Source organism: Octodon degus, unplaced genomic scaffold (assembly GCF_000260255.1).
Source record: "Octodon degus isolate 3935 unplaced genomic scaffold, OctDeg1.0 scaffold00066, whole genome shotgun sequence".
Taxonomy (NCBI): domain Eukaryota; kingdom Metazoa; phylum Chordata; class Mammalia; order Rodentia; family Octodontidae; genus Octodon; species Octodon degus.
This window is the reverse complement of record NW_004524642.1, coordinates 3,209,577-3,233,171: the sequence shown is the minus strand read 5'-3', so window position 1 is coordinate 3,233,171 and position 23,595 is coordinate 3,209,577. Positions and strand designations below refer to the sequence as shown.

Sequence of the window (23,595 nt, the reverse complement as noted above, 5' to 3'; positions counted from 1 at the left end):
GGCCATGAAAAGCCACATGGAGATCGAAGTGAATGAGAACCCTGTAGACTCTATTTTCACCCTAATCATTTTATAATTCTGGATTTCTTTTTAAACATTGCAATAAATATCACATTTTCTTAACCCAATCACCTACTGATGGTTGTGTAGGACACGTCTAAGATTTAGCTAAAATGAATTGGGCTGCTCTAAGCACAGATGTGCATTTATCACCATTATATATCATGTGTTTAACTCTTTCAGAAGGACGAATTTGGAAGGGGAACAACTGGGTCACATCAAAGTTTTAGTTTTTAGCTTTTCTGAGGAATCCCATTACTAGCTTTCATAGCTGAGGCACTAATTTCCATTCTGCCAACGATGCTGAAGTGTTCTTTTCCCTGTAGCCTCACCCGAAGGCTATTTTTGATCTTTTGATGACAGCTGTTACCACTTTTCATGGACAGCATTACAGTTGTGTGCATCTCTTCTCTTTGCCGCAGTGCTCTATGACATTGGCCAGTGAATTCTAGTTTTCTTACTCTTTCTTACCTCAAACATCCTCAGTATAACCTGTAATAGTTACAGCCTAATATTGTTACAAACCTACTTCCTAATAGTGTTTCACTAGGTTTGTTTTTGAATTAGTTGTTCTCTACTTCATGTTTATTACTCACTCTTATTTTTATGACAGATGTTATTGGATTTTCTTTTTCCATTCTTATTTCAAGTTCCAACGATTCTTTTTACTTTTTACTGATTGCTCTTATTCATAAATTCCCAACTGAATCTCATACACACAAGCACACACACTATTAATATCTTACATAAAAGGGTCTGTTAAAATATCTATATTTTTAAAAATGTAACTCTTCTAGTCATTTTTGGTGTTTGGCCAGTTATGCTAATTAGAGTATATTGAGCAAAGTACATATTTCCATTCTCTGCACATACATTATTCAATCTGATCAAGCTTCAATATATAAAAGCTTTTTGCAAAATGCAGTGTCAAAATGTTACGGTCTTTGGTCAGAATCTTGGCAGATTAAGTCAATTAAAAAGGTCAGAATGATGGTTCTTTATTTTACAGGAAGTGCAAATGTACAGAATCTATTATCTAATTAAATGCGTGTCTGTAATTCCGCAGCAGGATAGAGACTGTAAATGTATCTATGTCAGGAAGTGGAGAGTGTTGCTTCGTCAACCCTCATCAGATACGCGATTGGCTGCGCGGCTCGCCGCACTCTTGCTTGCTTCCCTTTGCTCTTCTAAAAAGCCTTCATGTCATTTCATGTCACTTCGTAGCACAATTTTTTTTTTTTGTCTAAATGCTTTTATTTCAAACAAGTAGTTGCAGTAAGCAAGATCTTACTTTCCCACTCCAAAGAAAAACAGGACAGCAGACTTCATTTGATAGCATAGTTCCAATAATGTGAACTGTGATTGGGGTAACATTTATATGCAGTTGTTCTTACACAAAATATTACCCCAGACTACTTGTGTCACACAAAAGAAGTGGTCTCAATTCCGTGTGTGGGGTAGCATGTTCTCTAGGTGCTGAAAAGGTGGGAGAAGCACAAACACAACCCACTCTTTTAAAAAACTAAATTCAAAGTAGAATTTTCCATTCCCCCATCTCCTGTCATGAAAAGCAGTGCTGGGATCTAGCACCCAGATTTGGTTTTGTCCTGATCATTTACAAAGAGTCCCCCCTATGACTTGCATCATTAGGGTTATGAATAATCACTTTGAAGACAGCTGGATTTATTCTTTCCTCCTCTTCTTGCCTTCATGCTCATGTTCCTTGGGGCGGCTGCTATCTGAGGTCTTTTAGAGCCACCATGCTGTTTGGCTTCTCCCCAAAATTTGTCCAGACCAAAAGGATCTTCTTCAAACTGAACAGGTCCTTCTCGGCCTCTCTTACGGTCAGAACCAGAAAATTCCTTGTCAGGAACAAATCTGTTCATTTTTATTCTGGTTTCTAGATCATCACCGTACATATCCTTGTCCAGATTTTTACTGGGCCTATAAATACTTTGGGCCATATCTTTACCACCTCTCCAGGCTTGATCATAAACATTGTAAATTTCATCTTCTCCACCAGCAAATCCACTGTCCATACCCTTTGATTGGTTGAAGAACCTTTGGTCATATTAAATTTCATTTGAAGTCCGAGGATCGGGCACACCAAGAGCAATGACTTCACTGATATCTCAATTTTAATTTCTCTGCAGTTTTGACCTCTTGTCAGGAGCTGCCCTGGAAACATTCCGATCATGCCATCTCTCTTTGCGCCTGTCATGCCGGATTTCATCTCTCTCACGTGCCTCCCCATCATCTTTTTCCACATGGGTTTTGATGCCAGCTCGCCTCTCCCTAGCTTTTTGGGCCATTTCTCTAAGTTTCTCTTCATGTTTCTCCTTTTCTTTTTGAGCTGTCTTCCATTCCACCTGGGCACGCATTTCCACAGCTTCACGAGCCTTCCGATCAGCAATGTAGAGAGCTTCAGCCAGTTTGGCAAAGTTTTCATTTATGTGTACTGTCTGAAGTCCTCTTCCATCAGCAGCCAGACGTTTGTCCAATGGAATTGTATAGCCCTTTGCATTTTTCCAGTTGGAAATACAAGGAGGAATCTTCCACTCTTGCTGTTCCTTTACAGTCATCTTCCGACTAGGAGAATGCATGACAGGTGCAGGAGGAGAAGGTGGTCCTCGTGGAATTTTCTTATTAATCTTGAACCTTGGAGGCTCCATTGGATCTTTCTGCATTTCTACCATTCGAATAACCCTCTGTTTAGCTCCAGAGTTAAAAGCCACTCCCTGCTGGGACGGTGTATACCGGATGTACTGAGCAGGAGCTAGTTTATCTGCGGCTCTTACTGGCATGGCTGCAGCAACCTTCTGTGACACTGATTTCTCCAAGGCTACCCGTGTCTTTTCTGTTATCTCTTTAGTAGCTTCTTCATCGGGTCTCTGCAGATCATCTGCATTCATAACCTCTTTTGGAACCAGGTCAGTGTATTTGCTATAAATGACCTTGTCTTTTGACTGTCCTTGTCGAGCAATTGCATCATATTTAATTTTTCCTTCAGGATCCACCTGAATGGCCAACACATTCAACATTTTTTTCTTCGCCCCATATCCAGTGGACATTGAGCCACATGGATCTCTGGAAAAGCACCTCCATCTCCAAAATCCTCTAACAACCGAGGTATCAACCTTTCCTGTATCCGTATGGGGGAGGTTCTCTTCGGGAGGAAATCAGTGAGGCCTGCTGTGATTGCTGAGATCTTGCTTTTTCTTCAGCCTCAAGCTGGTCCTGTGATAGTTGAGTAGGTGCAGGTAAAAGCTGACGAGCGCCATCTTCTTCCGCTTCCAACACAAATATTTTCTACCTCATCAACTTGTCGGCCTCATTAATCTTTCATTAGTCAAACATGGGCTGAGTTAAGGCAGTCTGCTCAGCCATAGGAGGCGTCCCAGAAAGGAATATGCATTCTCTCTATATAAGGCTGTTTCTTCCCATTTCCCAGTTTAATATGATATATGATATAATATGGTATATAATAGTACTAATTGGTATTTTAGGAAATGTTCATTAACTACTGTCTCCTTTGTGTTGCTTTGGGAGTTGATGCTACAGTATTAAGGCAAAAAAACTGAAAAAAGCAAAAGAAAGCAAACCAAAACAATGTAACGAAAAACTACCCCTCCACCAAACTCAAAACTACCCAAAAATATGTGCCCTCATTAGCTGATATTGTAATAGAAGATAGACAATAAAAAAATTACATTCTATGAGATGGACATTTGTGCCCTGTAAAAAGGGGGAACACAGATGGGAATATCAGGGGTACCACATGGAGGTGCAGTTTAAAACAGGGGGTCAAGAAGGGTCTCACTGAGAAGTAACAGTTGATCCAAATGATAAGCCTTTTATTAGGGGAAAGATCGCTTGGGAGGGGGCGGCCTGCAGTCTAGGCTCACAGGCTGACCTGAGGTGGCTGTGCCCGAGGAGCAGCCTGAGAGGCGGCGTGGCTGGAGCCCCGTGAGCCTGCAGTGGGCAGAGGGGAGTGAAGTCAAATATCCTGGGTACCAGGTCGAGGGAGGATTCATAAGCCACTGCAAAGCTTCCGTGTTTCTTCTGCTTGCTACTGAAAATTAGTAAGTAGAGAAATATGATGACCTGGTATATTTTAAAAAAGTAAAAATTATTTTAAAAAGAAAAATACAGAAAAATTTCAAAACCAGATGATAGGAGAGTAACATTGCCTAATGTCATCTTTAGTTACTCAGAGTACAAGATATAGGCATTTAATTGGCCAAACAATATTAGCGTAAACCTTTCTTTTCAGTGAACTACGAGAAATTAATAGTATAACTGTCTTAACTGTACTACAAACTATCTTAACTATACTATTAGTAGTATAAATGTCTTAACTATCTTGTGTATTTTTTGCTCTTCCCTTGTTTTTCTCTCCTTTCCCCATTCTAGCTTCTCTTGCTTTTTAAAAGTTTCTTCCCATTTTATAATATCTATTGTATATTTTGAATCTTATTTTCTCTTAGCTTCTCGGACTAAAGAGACCACACAATGGTCACACACATGAATCTGGTTTATTACACTTATCAGGAACATCTGGAGTTGCGTCCATTTACTTATAAAAGTCTCCATTTTATCCTTCTTTATGGCTCGATACTACTCCATTGTATATAAAAATATCATTTTATCCATCTCTCAGTTGAAGGACGTTTGAGTTGTTTCAGAGATCTAGCTATGACAAGCCATGCGACTATAAGCATGAGTGCCCATATGTCACTGTGGTCTGATGTTTTTAATTCTTCTAGGAAGACGCCCAGAAGGGCAATAGCTGGGTAAAACGGGACCCCTAATCCTAGCTGCCTGCATAGTTGATTCTTCAACTGTGGAAATCAGTGTGGAGATTCCTCCGTGTTAATCTCCACACTGATTTCCACAGTGGTTGCACCAATTTACACACCCACCAACAGTGCAGGAGGATTCATTCTCTCCACAGCCCCTCTGGCACTTGTTGCTGGTTGATTACTCGGTAAAAGCAACTCTTTCCAACTTTTCTTCAGACACAGGACTCAAATCAAGACTATATAAACAACTAAAAAAATCAGACCTCCCGAATTCAAAGACCTAATAAAAAATGGGCATATGAGATGAACACACTTCTCAAATGAATAAGTACAAAAGTAAATTAAATCTATGAAAAAATGTTCAACATCACTGGACATGCAAGAAAAGCAAGTTAAAACAATGCTGTATTTTTAAAAGTATTGTCTGTGCTGTAAATGGACCGCAGCAAGGGCAAGCTAGAAGCTGGGACCACAGCACAGGCTAAAATCACCCGAGTGGGAGACTGCAGTAAGAGAGTTCTCTGGAAGGTGAGGAAAAATGGCTTCTGGATGTGTAGACATAAAGAGGCAAATTCTTCTATATTTTTAAGGCAAAACAGTTTTTCCTCCTAAGGTGTGGAAGCACCTTGCTCATTGGACAGGAACTGTACTCCTGCGTTTCTTGTGCAAAGCAAGTGTGTCCACAGGCTTATGGGCAAAAGGTATAAGAGCAGCTTCTCCAGGTGAAGAAGCGAGCTTAGCTCTAGAGGTGAACAGGACTCTAAATCCCCTCCCTGTGGGCCACGCACATGAGGAGCATGAGATAATTATGTGTGGGCGGAAAGCCTGTGCACATGGAGGGCAGGGTGCTGATCGGAATAATTCAACATTATTACAGTAGATCTGAGGTACTCAGGACATTTTTCAAAAATTACACGTAGCATTTTGTATTAATGTTAAAACGTAAACAGCAGCATGAGATTGTGCAGGTTGAAGCTTTATCTAAGTCCAGAATGTGGTTAGTGATGGAATGTTCCTTGGCTCAATGACACTGATGTCAAACAGTGATGAGCTCCCTAGGGCATACAGTGGACCCAGGAGAGGTCCTCTCAGAGGCACAGACCAAGCCCAAAAATGTGATGGAATAAAATCATAATGAAAGAATCATGAACTTGTTAATTGAAAGTATTTATTGATAGAATTTTATTTCTCTCACTAAAAGTTGCATGCTTTGAAAGTCTATTAAGTATTTAACTAAGAGCATGAGACCACCTTTTATTCCATGCGGTGTTAGCTAATGAATTCTTGAAGAATCTGATATAGTTCATGGAGTGATATAAATGTCTAGTCTTGCTGTGTTTATTGCAATGTAGAATCATGTATTTTGATAGGTATATGCAGCATAGTATACATAGTAAATTTGACTATGAATACAAGCACCAATAACATTATTTGTTTTTTAGAGTTCTTCCATAAAATGTAAACACATGAGAAAGCAAAGTATCTTTTAAGAGGATATATTGCATAATGGTTAAATAAAGTTTTGGAATCTAACTCCTGTATCCAGCCCTAGCTATCGCTTTCTAGCTGTGAGATAGGGGAGCATTACTAAATTTTTGCATGTTCCTTTTCCCTGTAGGCAAAATAAGCACAATATTACTTCACAGACATCTATGAAGGCTAAGGCATTCCCTCTCTTTCCTCTTTATAAATAGGGAACTCTACCTAGAAATACATAAATACATATTGTGATTCATGTCTATATTTATGTCTATAGTTCACAATTTAAGATCAAAATGTTAGCTGTTATCCTTTTTAAAGATTTTTTTCAAATTATGATTTTAAGGAATGTGTTCCCTATTGAATTATAATGTTCACTCATTTATTCAGACAACAAAAACCTGATGGCAAAATCTCAGGATTATTGCCTTAACCATCTTGTGTGTAGAATTGTATGTTTTTTGCCCCTTCCATGTTTCCTAGCTTTTCTCCTTGCCCTTTCTTCATTGTTTAATCTTTAATTTCTTGCTTTCCATTTAATTGTGTCATGCTTTTCAATTTTATGAAGAGCGTACTGGGCACTACACAGTGTGCTAGATACTGGGCACAAGGATCTTCCTAAAAGGCCACTATGTGTGCATCCACAGACATTAAAGATGTAAGGTATACAATCTTTAAATCATCAAAAGAAACAATTGGCAACCTTAGACGTGTAAAATGGGTATTGAAGAGCAGTGCACCAAATAAAGTTGAAGCGAGAATAGTCTTTTGTTCTCCAATTGTATTTTAAGTGATTGCGTGACTGTGTAGGTAACAGAGGCTTCAGCAGAGATCAACAACCAGAGACTAAGTGGGGGATTATTTGTTAGAAAAGCTAATAAATCTGTCAATTTTGGAGAAATCGTAGGTGGACTGCAGTTTATGAGGTAGTAGCAATAGGATAAGATAGACTTATGTTAGCCAAAACAGACTTAGAACTTTATCGGAGAGGCCAGAAGAAGCAATTTCAGAGACTCAAAGGGGGGAATAACAGGGCAGCAGATGCGTTTATGAAACATTAGTGTGGAATTAGATAGCGGAGGTGGAGGCAGGCCGCCGACGATGCAGCGGGGCAGCGAGGCGGCTGCTGAGAGGTCATGGTGGCTCGGCGACTGTTTGATACAGAGTGTGGAATCAGCAGAAACTAGCAAACCGGGGAGAGAAGAAATGACACAGTGAGATCGTCCAAGAGCAAGACACAGATTCCAGATGGATCACCTGACAAGATTGGGGAATCATTTATAAGAATAGGAAACACAAGCGCTGGTGAGATAGCTGAGAGGACTAAGCGCCTGCTTAGACAAGCGCAGGGACCGAGTTCGATCTCTAGCAGCACATGCTGCCCCGGCCTCACCCCAGGGTGCACTGAGCCTCTGGGCCCAGGCGTGGTGGTGCGCGCCTGTAATCCTAGTGCTGGGAGGCTGAAAACAGGAGGATCACTATGGGTCCGAGCTGCGGAGTGACAACCTGTACCACATACATTAAAAAAAATAAGAGACACAGACAGAATGTAGATGGTAGAGGCAGGCTAGAGCTATAGAAAATAATACCTATCACTCCAAACTATGATTTCTGAATATGCTATATCAAGCAGCAGCTGGATATGCGGTTCAGAATTCAGGAAAGTGTTTTGGACTGAAAAATGCTAGTTTGCTGTTACAAACCCCAAGGATGCTTTCAATTTAAGCCCAGTTGAGGAATTAGGTATCCGTAGGGACAGAGTTTAGGGTAAGAAGAGAAGAGAGATTGTGATAAATCTTGAATAACTCATTAACAGAAAAGGCAGAATAAGCAAAGAAAAGCAAGCAGGAGGGCCAAAGGAAGAGTAGAAAAGCCAGAAGAATGTGTGGCATGAATTTTAGGAAAGAAAGAGTTGAAAACAAGAGGAAAAAGCCAACAGTTCAAATTCTTTCAGAAAGTTAAATCAGGTTAGAGCAATTACATTTTGACTGAATTCTGGAACATGAAAGATATTAGTAACTCTGACTGAAAAAGTTTTAGTGGATTTGTGAAAGTTGAATCCAGATTGGAATGTTCTAGAAATAAAATCTGTGATGAATAATTGTGGAACAAAACAGGCAACACGTTATGTAAGTTTAGATGGAGAGAATCAGAGGCAGCAGAGTTGGCAAGACTGTTGGGTCAAAGGACGTTGCTTTATCTTGTGCTTCTAAGATGGTGCAGGATAACTATTCTACAAGCAGATGCCAGGGAGCATAAACATACATTGGTGTTACAAGGTAGCTAATGCACAGTGCAAAGTCCTGAAAAGTGAAGAAATCTGGAATCTAGAATATCAAAGGTAGAATTGACTTGGGTGGAATACAATACATTTTTCCTTTGTAGCTGCATGGGGACATCTATATGAGGAATCATGACTTTGATAGTGGACATGAAGACATGTGGGAAGATAGAGAGCTTTAGATTTGAGCACTTTAGAGAAAACTCAGTATAGTCATTATTGAGGTGAGAAAGAAAGCAAGGTAGGTGAATTTCCTGAGTCACAGGAGATTTCAAAGGCCCACCAAAAGACTTCATTTATTTTTCAACACTGGGGAGTGTCTGCACAGTACTACATCTTAGTCCTTTTCTGTTATGTCTTTGGTTGTTACAGGGTCTCACTATGCAACTCAGACTCATAGTGATCCTCCTGCTTTCAGCCTGCCCAGCACTGGGATTACAGGCGTGCACCATTACGCCTGGACTCTGGCTGGCTCAGTGCTCCCTGGGTGTGGGGCTGGAGTGGCATGTGGTGCTGGGGATTGAACCTTATTCCTTATGTTTGCCTAAACAGGTGCTCTTGTCCACTGAGCTATCTTGCTGGCCTATCTTAGGCCTTTTTAATTCTATTTTAAAATATTGAGACAAGTTTTTCCTATATTGTTATATTGCTTAGGCTGAACACAAACTTGTAATACTCTTGTCTCAACCTCTGAAATAGCTTGGAATGCAGACAAATGTCACCAGGCTTGTAGGGTTTTTTTTAATGTCAACATATAAAATAAATATTCTTCTACCTAGATTATAAAATGGAGAAAATGTAAAATTGATTTATCAAGAGTCAGAGATTTGGCATGCTTGTATTGGAAAGAAATTTTAGAAAGTGGAAAGATAGTAAACGATCTGTTGAATCAAAATAGATGAAAGGGATGTAAATGGAGATGAAGATGATATAAATAACATACAGAGAGGGTGAATCGATTGTATTGGTGGAAGTACAGATACTTAGAAAAGGCAATGGTTTAATATTTATTTTGATTAACTATTATTTTAATTTAACAATTAACAATGATAATTAGATAAAGGTATATGGTAAAGCCAAGGTAGCAGTGGAGACATTTATGTTCAGAAAGTCAGTGAAATTGCAATAGCAGAATGGCACATCTAAAATCTTAGATTGTGGTTAGATACTGAAATTTCTGAGGCATTTTAATGTGATTGCCTGGTTTATTTTGTGGTTTCAGAAGTGTGTGGTTGAGATGGAATGGGAGAAAATGCTGTTAGAGATGTAATATTTGAGTTGTACAATTTGAAGTGTAGAATGGAAAGAAAATATAAAGTTGAGCCAGATGGGGGTGACGTGCTCTGGGTGCCAGAGACAGTCAAGAATTGAAAGTTGCAGAGAGACCGACAGGTGGCAGTGGCTCTGGGAGGTCTCATGAGCTGCAGGGAGGAAGTCCCACAAAGGTCATGGTGTAAAGGCAGTGTCTAGGGACAAGGAAGACCAGGACTCACTTCTATTTAGTTATATTAAGGACAAGATACAGGCCATTGTACCACCTTTACCTGAGAGAAATGATGGGGATATGGTATGCTCCAAAGAGAGTAAGTTCACATTTAAGATTAGGAGCTATAGAGAACACTGAACAACAATATTAAAAATTCAGTGAAAAGATTGTTGGTCAAGAAATACATGTGCTAAAACTTGAGGAACTTACCCTCAAGTTTTGTGGGAGGGAGCGGGCCAAATGTATTTCAGTGGAGAGTATTGAGTATGATCAAGGAAATAGCTCCTATGCACACAGAACATGGTGGGGAGTTATTTTTGAGGTTAACCAAGAGAACATGGAGATCACGCTAAATCCCTCAGTTCCAAGACGTAGTGGAACTCTCAGCCTCTGGTTTTGAAATGATACACAGTTTTAATTGTGTGAGCTAAGGCACTTCATTTTCTTAGCGTGTACAACTTACCTTTATCCATAGATTTCTTTACTCTTTTAGTATTTTTGCACATAGTAAAATACTGATCCATTCTGTTGTTATGTATTTCTTACCCTGTCTTACAATTTCACATAAATGGAATTCTAAAATAGTCCTTGGTGTCCCTATGGGTTTTATTTAGTGTAAAGTGTTAAATTTAGCTTTTCCCTGCAATATATTAATCCATTACTTTTATGAATGTGTAGTATTCCATCATAGGGAGTGTCTCAGTTACTTTTTACTCATTACTGGGACAAAATACCCAACATCCCAAATTTATGGGCTGCAAAGAGCAAAGGGAGGGACACCAGCTCAGGCAACTAGCTAACCTCTCTCTCCTCTCTCCATTGTAGTGCAGATTGCATGCCCAGGGTAGGTGCAATAACCACACCCACAATAATCCATCACAAAAGCTGCCCCATAACTGCATGAGGCTTTGGGGAGACAACTAGGCACAAACCATAACATGGATGTACCAAGTTTTTCACTGTCTCCATGGTGGGTTGTATAGAATTTAGAAAAATTATGAATCAAAGTCCTATAAATATTTATGTTGGGCCCTCTTTTTTAGGAACTTTGACTTATTGAAAGAAATATAGTAAAATATAAAATAGTAAAATATAAAAATAGTTAAAAACAATAGTGGAAACAATACAGAATTTTACTAAACAAAATGATAGGAATTCAACAATGGTTATTATATTTCATATTGTTTTCTTCAAATTAGTTGTTCAGATTATAATGCCTGGGATTCGATATATTGCCCAAGGTTGACTAAATTAAAGGAATTACAGAGCCTTCATTAATTTAGCCAGCAACCAATGTGCTTCTCCCTCTAAACTAGGAAAACACAAAAGGCCCAGCTCTTTGTTCCTTACCAGTTTTTATACTTTTTTGGTTGCTATGGTGATTGGGCAGGAATGTGGTGCTCCCTATATCCTATAGGTGTGGGTTCTCAGGCAGAGGGATTTACAGCTGAGCATGTGCAAATGGTCTGCCTCTTATTGCCCTTAATTGGTCCTGTCCCCTTCTTATCTCCTATATGTCTGTGAAGTTTTGACAGGGCAGCGGAAGGAGGGATGAGGTAATTTAGGCAACAAACGCGAAGGTGGCTTGGCCCAGGTGTCTTCTGTGTAAATGCTTCAGGCAGGGGTCAAACTAAACTGAATTCTGCGCCTCCACAATTGTACGCTCGCGTCTCCACAAAGTCCACCATCCATGTCCTACCACTCTGCTTTATGTTGCTGTTTGCATATTTTGCATTCTCATAAGATAGATGAGAAACCACCTGAAATTTATCTTTATGCATCTAATTTGTTTCAGTCTCTCCTACTTTTAAGGAGGACTAGTGGATTATGATAGATGCCATCCCTTAGAAGATTGCTAGATATAAATAAGCATACTAAACTGGTGAAAAAGTTAAAAAGAAGAGAGAAAAAAAATTAGGCATTAACTGCTCCTTTTAATAGACAAGCCCAAATCAGCACTACAGTTACCCAAGCTATCATGTATATGAACATGTATATTTCTTTTTCCCCTTTTTTCTTTCATGCTTTCCTCATCTCAGTTGCTCCTGTCTAGCTTTCTCTTGCATGATATTTTTGTTTTTGCTGTTTCTTAGTTACTTTTCTCTTTTTGCTGAGACATAATCCCTATTCAGTTCATGGTTTGTAGAGGTTTCAGTCCATAATCAGCAGGATCCAAGACAGGACAGCATGTCACAGGAGCAACAGTTCAAGGTGGCAGAAGAAGGCAAGAGAAGCAAGAGCACAAGGGGGCGAGCAAGCCTCTTTCCCTCCCTTATACTGTGTGCTGGCTCTCTGCCCGTGCCGTCTCTGTGCCCTCCTCTTCCACAGTGAAGGTTCACACAGTGAGGACGCTGGTACCCTGCTCAGTTACATTTCTAAACTTCTCAAGTTGACACCGTGGCAACCATTATCCTTCACCCATAACTGTTCTGAACCCAAGCGCTTTGTCACGTCTCTCTGTGCATATGCTGTTGTACGTGTTTAAGTAGACATAAACACACGAGATGAAGTCTATTTTTGTCTTTTCATTTTCCTTTGAAAATACTTACTGGTGTATATCTGTGACATATAATGATGTTTATTCTGGAGAATTGATGGCTATACCATCTCCTCTCGATCAGTTTTCCTCCCTCCTCTGGCTTCTTCACCAGGTACCCGTGCATCTCCACAAAGTCTACCGTCCATGTCCTACCACTCTGCTTCCTATTGCTGTTTGTGCATTTTTGCATTTCTCATAAGATAAATGAGAAACCACCTGAAATTTATCTTTTTGCATCTAATTCATTTCAGTTAACAGTACAGGCACAAGATCAATAATTTTCTGAAAAATGACTCCTTGAAGTTATCATTCTGTATGGCTCAGAGACCCTTCACAGTATCTACGATCCAGTTGTCTCACGGACAGACACGCAGTCCACTTCTATGGTGCAGCTGCTGGGCATTGTGCTGCTGCACACACAGCTCTGTAGGCATTGCTGTGACATATGTCTTACCTCTTCTGGGAGGCTACTCAGAAGAGGGATATGAAATTTGCATTTTTAGTGTTTTCAACAGTATCCATACTGACGTTCACAGTGATTGCAGTAATTTGCATTCTCACCGACCACATTTGGAAAGACTTCTTTTCACCCCACAACCTCCCACTTGTTGACTTTTGGATCTTTGATGATAGCCATTTATATGAGTTACTCCTCTCTCGTTGCTGGGACAAATACCTGACACTCAAAATGAGGGAAGGAAAGGTTTATTTAGCTCACAGTTATTGGAGGTTTCAAGACACTGGAGGAGAGGCTGGGGTGCTGCCGTGTCCAGGATGACCCTCTCCAACTCTCCAAGAGAGGCCACCAGGCCTGGGGGTGGGGTACGGAGGTGCACGCTGTCAGTTTAACAGCTCTCGCCTTCCTGGCCCCGCCTGTCAAGTCGCTTGCTGTTCTTCAAGCGGTGACCACCCCATGATTTATGTGGGGCTTTGGAGGGACAACTAGATACAAATTATAACGCTATTCTTGTTGGAATAAAGCAATTTCAGTTTTGTCTTGATGTGCATTTATTTAATAGCTTAAGATGATGAACAGTTTTTCATGTACTTATTGAACATTTGTACTTTGAGAGTTGCTTATTTATTTTAATTACCTATTTTTAATTTGATTCATTTTGCTGATTGTGTCTTTCATTTGAGGGGAAAATAATTTTATTTAGCTTGTTCTATATTCCATATGTTACCCTAACAAGACTTTTTCCCTTTTTGTAGGTCATCTCTTCATGCTATTGTTTGTTCTCTTTGCTGCACAGAGGATATTTAACTTAATATTGTTTATTCTTGTTGCAACTTTTCATGAGACATGTTCTTGCTTTATGAATCCATTAATTTTTTTTATGTATTTAGTACAGGGTCTACAGAGTCTCATTATGTAGATTGGACTTGTAGTAGTGATTCTCCTGTTTTCAGCCTCCCAAGTGTTGGGATTACAGGCATGTGCCACCACGCCCAGTCTCAGTAACTGTCTCAGTGCACCCTGGGGACAGGGTTGGCGTGGCACATCAGGGATTGAACTTTGGCTGCTGCACTCTGCCTAAGCAGGCACTTTGGTCTGCTAAGCTATCTGGCTGGCCCTTCTCCATTAATTTTGAAGGATAATTTTTTAGGATTGTAATCTGGATTGGCAATTGTTTTCATTTGAAGTTTAAAAGATTTCACTTCAAGCTCTCTAGTTCTTTAAGTTTTGTGTTGCAAAATCTGTTATAATTCTGTAGGTTTTCCTTTATAAGTTATTTGATGTTTTTCTCTAATAGCTTTGAGTAATTTCTGGTAAAGTGCCTAGTATTCTGGTGGTCTCTGAAGAGTTTTCCTTAATCTCTCTTCCTTTTCCTCTGCAATAAGCCACACAGCTGCTTATATGTGCTCTAAAGGAATAACTGGAGAGATCTCACAGGGACGTAGAGCTGTGCAGGCTCTGGTGGGTGGTGAGGGAGGTCCTACGTGTTCACTGAGCTCTGTGATATCTGGAGAGTGGGTGGTGAGCAGGACATCACAAGGACTCGGAGCTTGGATATTTCCCAAATAATTTCAGAACATTATTTCAGTCATTATCTTATTTTTGGAGAATGCATTTCTTGAAAATGACTTCATTCACATACATCACATATCAACATTGATGTCCTCTCATTAGTATTTTATTATATCTGATGAATGTCTTTCATCTCTGGAAGATCTCAAAACTCCTTAAATTGTATTTTATAGTTAAATAAAGGCAATTAATTGTTTTACTTAAAAACCCCAATGAATAAATGAGTACTGGGTGTTTTACTTACTGTTCTTATTCCTGATAGAAAATATCTGGCAGTCTGAATTAAATGAGGAAAGGCTTGTGATAATTCAGAGTTTGTAGAGGTGTCAGCTCGTATTGAGCTGGCTCCAAGGCAGGGTGGGTAGGCAGAGAGGCATCACTCTGTTGAAACAGTCCATCTCAGGGCAGGAGGGAGGAAGTAGCCAGAACGGCAGCAGCCAAAGCAGCCTGCTTCTCTTTTTCCTTCCTTTCAAACTACCCACCTTTGGTTGGTGCCACTCAGAGCCAGGATGGAGCTTCCCATTATCCACACCCCGAGCTGTGCCAAAGCAAGCCCGGGACTGATGTAGTAATCACCTACCCTTCATCTCAGCCTCAGGTGCCCAGCATCTCGCCACTTCTGGAAAGCCCCACCCGTGGCCACAGGAGGCGTTGAGTCAGGGGCCATCTAGACACAAACTACAGCGCGGCATCATTTCTTTCCTCAGATACCTAGAGAGTATTCGTATGTAGGAGGGTGGGAGTAGCAGTACACGTTTTAACACTGAGCAAGATACACATGCTCCCTGCCATCATGAAGAACAGAGCAATCGGAAGAATCTTGCTCCATACGTAAAGCTTCCAGCCGAAGATAAAACAAGATACTCTATTATTGTAAGACTTCGTCGCTTGATTACTTTTCAACTTGTCATCATTAAGTCGACTGTCCTAGATGTTTAATCCAACACTTATAATTCGTTTTTCCACTCAAAATATTGTCTTCCTCTGTTCACAATGGGAAGCTTAACAGTGGAAAAGTTGCATCAGTAAATGCATATTTTAATATACAACACCGAAGAATATTTAAATCCTTTACACTTAATTTATTTTAGTGTTCATTTTTCTAAATGGTGCATGGATTTAAGTAACTTTACAACATATGATGTTTAAATTGACATTAGTGGGGTATTTTGGCATTATTTTTCTTTATAACTTTAAGGTTTAAAGAAGCAGAGAAAAAATATTTTTTTTTCCTACTTAACTGATTAAACAGAAACATTTTTTTTTTCTTTAAGTATTTCATTCTAAGTCACATAATGACTCCTGGTTACAATCACTGTTAGAAATCAAAGCTTTTTATTCACTGAGTTTCACAATAGGCCATTTATCTTTGTTGGACATTTTGCATAAGTAATAGAAGCTCAAGAACAATTCCAGAAGCCATAAGATCTATATTCATCTTACATTAGAGCATTTAATTTTCTGTTTATGAATTCAGCATATTTCTTTGACTTGCATGTAACTCAGGGTTTTATTATAGGAAATCGTATTTTTTCCTGTAGGTTGTCAGGAAACAGTTACCCAATTTTACTAAGTTATAACAATGGTTCTTATCCAAAAAGCTGTTATAAGTAATGAAAATGAAATCAATTTACTGGCTCAGCTCCCAGATTAAGGATTGCATTATGAATGAACAAAGATATACATGACATCTAGAAGCAGGAGGGATAATTTATGTTTATCAAGCCACTTCGTACTTTCCATTTTTAGTGGTAAAATATTATGTAATATTGAGAAGCCTGAAACTACAATGTTATTTTGCAAAAACAGAGACAGGAAATAAATATTTTAATAGTAGTAATTATGTAGCTGGTTTTCTACAATAATTTTATATGTATGAATATTTTTAATACTCTATAAATATCTCTTCTGTGTACTTCGTCATTGTTTCTTCCCCAGGGTTTCAGTTAAGGTAAGCTTCCCCGTATCACTTCACCACATGCTAAATGCGTCGTCCCAAAAGCTGCTTCACAAATGTGGTAGCTGTCAGTTTTACGATGTCATATGCGGGGTTACTAGTGTGTTGACAAAGAATTGTGCATTTATTTTTGTTGTTCTCCATTCACTTTATAGAACTTAGTAAATTTAGTGAAAGATGCATAACTTTACAAAGGCAACATCATGAGGATAAAATTACAAATGTAACACAAATTTAAGAAACTAAAAAACTGACAAAATATGAGACTTCAAAGAAATACACACACACACACACACACACACACACACACACACACACACACACACCCAAAAAAAAGAAAGAAAGAAAAGAAAAAGAAAAAGCGCCGGCCAAATAGCTCAGGATTAAAGCGCCTACAAGGAAGCACAGGGGCCAGGCTTCGATCCCAGGGCCTGCTGTGCCTGCACTGCCCCCAGGGTGCTCTGAGACTGCGATTGAGACTGGGCGTGGTGGTGGGTGCCTGTAATCCCAGCTCTTGGGAGGTTGTAGCCAGGCGGATCACTATGAATTTGATCTAGTAGTGAGACTCTGAACACCTGGTAGATCCTTCTCTAAAAAAAAAAAAAAAAAAAAAAGAAAGAAAAGAAAAAGTAAAGAAATATATAAGGTAATCAGGATAATTTTGATGACTTCATAGCAAAATGTATTTGAATTAGAAAGAGGGACAATAAGAACTGAAGTGACCCACTCTCCCTTTCTTTCTACTAACTGCTTTTCATTCACATCAGAGATTTCACTTGACGGTGCTATATTTTGTGAAATATTTATCATGCCTGCACTTCTCTTCTAATGCAAACACACTTTCTATCATTTCTTTTCCGCCTCTTCTTGAGAGTACCATTCCATGTATTTGGCCCACTGCCTCCTTCCTCAACTCTTGCTCTCCTTTGTCCTGCCATGCCTGTCCGTTGCCAAGTAGTTTCTATCTTTTCAGCTTTGCCTTCTGAGTGTGCAGATGGCTCACCACTGCCAGCTTACCCGTGTTCCAGGGACTACTGCAACCTTCGCAGCCACCGACGGTGCTGTAGGTCTCCTTCAGGGTGCGCACTACTCCACAGCCTCGTCGATGCTTTGAACACGGTGTCATAGTGATGCAGCTCCCGAAGGCTTTTGAGACTAAAAATAGAAGTGACTTCCGCGTTATAGACCTCTCTCATGCTGCTGCTTCTGGTTAGAATATGCTTGCCTCCCTCTCTCGGGGGCAGATTTACAGTCACCCTTCTCACTTCCTTGCACTTTTCTCAGGAAAACTTTCTCTAGTCTCATGAAATCAAATTGCTTGAATGGATACCTTTTTTTTTTCTTTCTTTCTTTTCTTTTTTCTTTATTTGTATTTTCAGGGAAGGGCCTATAGGATGTTCAGGATCTCACTACTAGATCGGACTTGTAGTGATCCGCCTGTTTACAGCCTCCCAAGAGCTGGGATTACAGGTGCGCACCACCATGCCCAGTCTCAATCTCCATCTCAGTGCTCCCCGGGGAGTGGGGCTGGCACAGCAGGCCCAGGAACCAAAGCCTGGCCCCTGCGCCTGCTTGCAGGCACTTTAATCTGCTGAGCTATTTAGCTGGCCCTTGAATATATACCTTAAAGAAATAGGTGCTTCCATCAAAATAAATCACCAATAAAGTACAAAGAAAACCCATGAAATGGAACAAAAATTCTAGCTACCTGTCCCTCAGATGACAGACTCTTATCTAGAATATATAAGGAACTAAAAAATAATCAGACTTCCCAAATTCAAAGAGCCAATCAAAAAGTGAGCATATGAGGTGAATATATACCTCTCAAGTAAGGAAATACAAATGGCAAATAAATATATGAAAACTGTTTAACATCATTGATCAATCAAGAAATGCAAATTAAAGCACTGAGATTCCATCTCACCCTAGAAAGAATGGCTAGCTTCAAAAGTCAAAGGGGCCAGGGAGATGGCTCAGTAGAGGAAGCACTCCCCTGGCAAGCACAAGAGCCTGAGTTCAATCTCTGGTTCCAGAGACAAAAAAGACCCGATAACAAATTCTGCATGGGCTGTGGAGAAAAAGGAACCCTTTTCCACTGTTGGTGGAGTGTAGCTTGGTACCATTATAGAAATCAGTGTGGAGATTCCTCAGAAAACTAGGATTATAGGTCCCATCCAATGGAGCTATTCCCCTCTGTGATATTTTTCCAGAAGAACTAAAAATATCACACCGCAGTGATATATGTGCACCCATGTTTATAGCTGTGCAATTTTTCATAACTAAATCTTGGAAATAAAGTAAATGCCCATCAATTGAGGAATGGACAAAAAAGATGTGGCATTTATATACGATGGAGTATTAGGTATAAAAAAATAAACTTGAAAGTTTTACAGGTAAATGGATGCAACTAGAGACCATACTCATAAGTGAAATAAACCGGACCCACATTGTATTATTGTCTTAGTATTAGAACCTGAAAGAGTAAATAAAATCTGAACTTTACAATAGGTAGTAGGAAAGGGAAAGAAACTATTCAAAGGGAAGGGATAATTGGGATGACAAAAAAAAAAAAAAAAAAAAAAAAAAAAAAAAGAAAAAGACTTGTATATACATTGTATATACAGGATAACTTTCATAATTATATTGCTGATAGAGGAGCAGTTAACATTTGCATTTTTTCTTGGCCTTTTCAACTTTTTATTTTTTTTGCAGAACTGGGGATTGAACTCAGATCCTTGAGTTTGCCAGTCAAGCGCTTATCCCACTGAGCCATCTCCCCAGCCCCCCCAACTTTTTAAAAGTTTTGACCAATTTTGCATGCTTACATCTGGTAATCTGAACAACTAATTTAAAGACAACAATATGCAATGTAACAACCATTGTACAATTCCTATCTTTTTGTATAGTGAAATTCTGCATCATTTCTAATGGTTTTTTAAAATATTTTTTTGTCTTCTCTTTACAAAAAGGAAGTAGGCACTTCATTTTTATTGCATGTAACTGTTTTATCAGTGTCTGTCTCTTCCATTAACTGCGAACTCTCAAAATACAGAGATAAGGTTTTATCCATTCTTATAATCCCAGAATAAACAAATTATATATATATATATATATATATATATATATATATTAGACTTCTCAAAATATTAAAATAATTTAATATAATAAGTAACTATAGGCTAAAATTTAAAAATTGTTATTTAATTATTAGAAAAAAATGAAACAATTAAAGATTGGCAAAGAAGGAAAAATATCTGAGGTAAGGTAACAAAATAGAAATATAAAACATTTTAGTAGGGGCTGGAGAGATGGCTCAGTGGTCTGGGGCACCTACTTGGAGCAGGCTTGGCAAGGCATCGGGGACCGCGGTTCAGTCCCCCCCGGTACCACATGCCAGCCAGCCCCGCCCTCTGATGGGCTGAGCTGGCCTCTCTCTCTCTCTCTCTCTCAAATAAAAAATAAAAATAAAAACATTTTAGTAGATTCAGTATTGTTAACGGGTCAATTGTCCTCAAATTTACCTGCAAACACATAGAATTGTGCTTGTTTCAACTCACACACATAAAATTCCGTTATGCTTTTCTTTATAGAAATGGACAATTTGTGTGATAATTCATATAAAACTACAAAGGATTTAAAGTAATGATAAGTATAGTGCTTGTGCTCTCTGGCAGTGTGTGTGGAACAATGAAGGGAGAGTTACGAACTGGAACTACACTGAGTCATTTGATTTTCACAAAAATTTTAAGGTAACTAAATGGAGAAAAAACAATATTTTTGATAAATGATGGAACGACTCAAAATAATTAAGGAAACTGAAATTTATTCCTGTTCTGTAACATTTTCAAACGTTAACTTGATCAGGACTCAAGTATCGTGCTGACAGTTTAAACTTCCAGAAAAGCAAAGATATCTTAGGAAACAAAGAAGACAATGGCATAACGACCGATGAATTGGAATTTATAAAAATTTAAAACATTTGCTCTTTATTTATTTATGTATTTATTTATTTTTTGCTCTTTAAAATATATGATTAAAATTGCAAGAGCGTGTGAGCGAGCCAAGCAGCGGCACGGCCACAGCGGCAGAGCTGCTCAGCGTTGGGGAGCAGCAGAAGCCCGGCTCGGGAGCGCAGCTTGACGCGAAGCCTGCTGACCCGCCTCAGCAGCAGCGCTCCTTCTGAAAAAGCAGGCCCGCTCTTCACTGCAGCCCAAGAGCACTGAGCACTACCTCTTGCAGAAAGACCTAGTCCGTGAGGCAGGGGCCCAGCGCGGTGCTAGCTTCCAGCCCTGTTTGCACGTTCCTACCGCTCGCGCCAAAGCCCAGAAGGGATGTGCCCGCTTGGGCAGCACGTAGGCGAAGCCGGCAAGTGAGCTATCCGCGCGGGAGGCCTTCCCGCATCGAGTCTCTAGGACCTGTCAGGCCAGCGTCCAGCACACCTCGCGTGCCGCCATCGGAAGGCGACACGGCAGGGGCCTGGTTAGGGACCTAGCACAGATGAAGGATCCATGAGACAGGGCGTCACGTGAGCCACAGGGGCACGTGCCTGTGACAGTGCGAACCCGGAGGGGGCGATATTGGAGACGTCGGTGCAGTTCCAGCGGCATTTGTTTGGGATTGTGTTGAGTCTGTGTATCAGTGTTATACGTATGGCTGTTTGATTCTATTTGTTCTGCCGAGCCGGCAACAGGAGCTGTCTTTCCACTTTTGATCTCATTTATTTGTTTGCTTATGTGTTTATTTATTTATTTATTTGGTACAGGGGCTCATTACACAGCTCAGACTCACAGTGATTCTCCTGTCTCAGCCTCCTCAGCGCTGGGATTACAGGCGTGCGCCACCTCGCCCGATTTCAGTGGCTGGCTTGGTGTGGGGCCAGCATTGTATGTAATACCGGAAATCACACATGGGTCCTTGTGCTTGCCAGGCAGGAGCTGAGGCTGCTGAGCTAGCTCTCGGCCCCATAATTTCTTTTTGGGTGTCTCTCTTATTGATGTACAGGAATCCTACTACTTTTTGTTTGTTAATTTGTACCCTAGTGCCTGACTATACTTACTAATTTTAAGTTTTTGCTGGAATTTTTGTGTCTTTTAATAAAGAATCTTGTCACTATAATTAATAATTTAACATTTCCTTTTCTTACATGTGACATTTTTAATTCTTTCCCCTCTCCAATTTTTTTTTTGTGGTACTGGGGATTGAACTCAGGACCCTGAGCTTGCCAGGCAGGTGCTTAGTCTACTGAGCTATCTCCCTGGCTCCCCAATTGCTTTTGATAATATTTCAAGAACTATCTTGAATAGAAATGGTAGTAATGGACATCTTTGTCTTGTTTCTGATTTTAATGGCAAATCTTACAGCTTCTCCCCATTTAATATGAAATCAAGCCATTAGTACATCATACACAGATGTGAGCCTTTGTCAAATGGAGCTTTCTTCAGGGTTCTTATCTTGAATGAATTTTAGATTTTATCAAGGGCTTTTTCTTCTCTATTGAAATGATCACATGATTACTGTCCTTGCTTCTGTTTATGTGGTGTATTTCACTTGTTGATTTGCATATGTTCGACTATCTTTGCATTCCTGGGATTAAATCTATCTGGGCCTGAAATCTGCTCCTTTTTGATTTGTTGTACTGTTTGCCCTGTGTCTCATGAGAATTGTTTACATTTATGATGATTAAAGAGATTAGCCTATAGTTCTCTATTTTGGTTGAGTCCCTGTCTGGCTTTGGAATCAGGTTAACACTGAAAGGTAAAAAACGAGGCAACCAAACTCACCCAGACCTGGACCAGACATACTGACAGAAGTAAAGCAGGTTTATTGGAAGCTCACATGGAGGTGGAAGCTCACATGGAGGGCTGTCTTCTGTCTTGTGGACCAAGACAGCACTGAACAAAGGGAGACAGGAGACTTTGTAGGATCTTTTAGAGGGCATGATTGTAGGCTGGGCTACCCAGGCCACAGGTGGACATCATTTGTCTTCCTTTTGGTTGAATTTTGCTTAGGTCAGAATCAGATGGGCCTGTTCTGGAGTTTTGGGTTTGGCTCTGCGTGAGGCCAAGGGGGAGAGAGTGTGGGAGCAGGGTGCCTGGGAAACCAAGGAGAGTGTTTGGGGCAAGGTGCCTGGGAAGCTTTGAGTCCTGACCTATCAAACACTAGATGCCAAGAATGACTATGGGAATACTCCTAATTTTTCAATTTCATTAATGAATTTAAGTAGTATTGTCATTAAAACTTATCCAAAGTTTTTGTAGCTTGTGATTGTATTGGGACCTGAGTTTTTCTTTGTTTGTAGTATTTTATTACTTCTTCACTTTCACTGCAAGATATTGAGTTATTCAAGATTTTTGTATGTCCTTGGTTTAGCCTTGGTAGCTCATATGTGTCTAAGAATCCATCCATTTCTTTTGAATTGTCTATTTTTTAAGTATAGGTTCTCCAATAGTTACCAAAGATATGGATTTTAGCAAAATCCACTGTGATTATTTATTTTCATTTTGAAGGGCATTGATTTGAATCTTTTCATTCATTATGGATTGTCCTACCGCATTAATACTGAAATCGTAATGGAGCAGCATCATCTTCCATCTTCATCTCTATTAGAACTGTCTTAATCCTATAGGTTTCATCATTTACTGTCTTTGACATAAATTATCAGCTCAACAAGGGGAGTTACTTGAAAAGCAATAATAATAATAACAGTTGACATTTTAAGAACTCTTATTATTTATTTGTCAGGATCATCATTAATTGTTTCATATTTTAATAAACAGAGGAAGACATAGTTATCTTTTTACATTCAGAATCTAAGGTTAGTGTGGCCAAAGAGGTCTTTTTTTTTTTCAAAATTTTATTGATAAAGAGATAGCAATGAGACAGTTTCAAATCAAATCGGTAGTACAGTTTCAATAACTATCACACTGCATATATTCTTCTTAGTGGTTAATTGCTGTACAAGA

At 39.6% G+C, this 23,595-nt stretch overlaps 1 protein-coding gene and 1 pseudogene across 2 annotated transcripts in view; one reads left to right on the top strand and one right to left on the bottom strand.

Annotated features, from left to right (window-relative positions):
- The window catches only part of LOC101578265, a 148,721-nt gene that overhangs the window by 54,583 nt on the left and 70,543 nt on the right, over nt 1-23,595 (top strand). The gene's annotated exons all lie outside the window — the stretch shown is intronic.
- Nucleotides 1,732-17,759, bottom strand: LOC101578662 (annotated as a pseudogene).